The 1,316-nt window shown below is 39.3% G+C and overlaps 1 pseudogene; it reads right to left on the bottom strand.

The window, feature by feature from the left end:
- Positions 1-206: 206 nt before the first annotated feature.
- Positions 207-1,274, bottom strand: LOC111473744 (annotated as a pseudogene).
- Between the last annotated feature and the right edge of the window lie 42 nt (positions 1,275-1,316).

The following is a 1,316-nucleotide window of genomic DNA, read 5'->3' as shown; positions in this document are numbered from 1 at the left end:
TAAACATATCATAGTCATATCATTTCATAAACGTATTATAGTCATGTCATTTCATAAACAGATTCTTATCACATCGTTTCATAAATATATCCCAGTCATATTATTTCAAAAACATATCCCAGTCATATCATTTCATAAAGATATCTTAGTCATATCGTTTTATACGCACACCATAGTCACATTGTTCCGTAAACATTTCACACATATCAAGCATATATCACGTATAGAACCTCAACACTGTCTCCGTTTTCCTCTATTTCATCAAAGTAGTCCTCTCGAGCATTTCCAGCCCACATCAGGGCAACCAACCAGAAGAGGGAAGAATCCAGGGATAGAAATGCACCACCACCCAGAAGACCAGTCTTAGCAGTCGGGCATGCTGTCTCGAGATTCTGATGAACATTGCGAGTCAAGTGAATTTTCTCGGTGATTGTAGGCCAAACGAGCAAAGTTATAGTCAACCCAGTTGTGAACCTGGAAACACAGAGGTAGCTTGATTGATAACGTTTCCAAATCACTTTTAGGTAACAGTTAAGAGTAAAGGATGTGATTTGAAAAGAGAAATTACAGGGCAATGTTGAAGAAGATAGAGGAAGTGCTGCTCTTAAACATGGAACCTCGAGGAACGGGTTTTCCTTGGTAAGGATAGAACAAAGAGAGGTATCCTGCAATTGAAGAAGCAAGAAGAAACCCAACGGAGAGATATCCCAAGGCCACAGTTGGGTCCGCTGGATACTGACAGATAACAGTGCCTTTGCCTGGGATGGGAGTTCTAGATGCAGGCTGCCTAGCAATCACAACAAGAAAGAAGGGAGTTCCAAATTATATGATATATTAAATTCAAATTTCAAGTCTGTAATGAATCCAAGAAGTCCAAGAAAGAACTATTCAAATGCACAATTTGTGAACCGAAGCTTACCTTCTTGTTCTCAGCCACGACTCCATATATAAAGGATATCACACCTAAAGGTAAGAGACATTATCTTGACAGACACGACAACCAGATTTGTATCTTGACAGACTCGTAGCACGGAACAAGAAAGAAGGGAGTTCCAAATTACCAAAATACCTCTGAAGTTCCACTTAATTACAAAATTGTAATTAAAGAAAATCTGCAACCAGATTTGGTTGCAGAACCATCCCGCAGAAGAAAATCAATCGTATATTCACATCCAATCGTTGGATTGAGCTGCTATTTGGATATGTTTAACAAGACTCAAGGGTCCGTAGATCCAACGGTTAAAGTTGAAAACCAATGTCGGTAGCACCTTCATCGCTATGTCGTTTCATCGTTCAACTCTTTGCCTTTATTTGCT

This window comes from Cucurbita maxima, unplaced genomic scaffold, assembly GCF_002738345.1.
Source record: "Cucurbita maxima cultivar Rimu unplaced genomic scaffold, Cmax_1.0 Cma_Scf00154, whole genome shotgun sequence".
NCBI lineage: Eukaryota > Viridiplantae > Streptophyta > Magnoliopsida > Cucurbitales > Cucurbitaceae > Cucurbita > Cucurbita maxima.
This window is presented reverse-complemented; position numbering and strand designations above follow the sequence as displayed.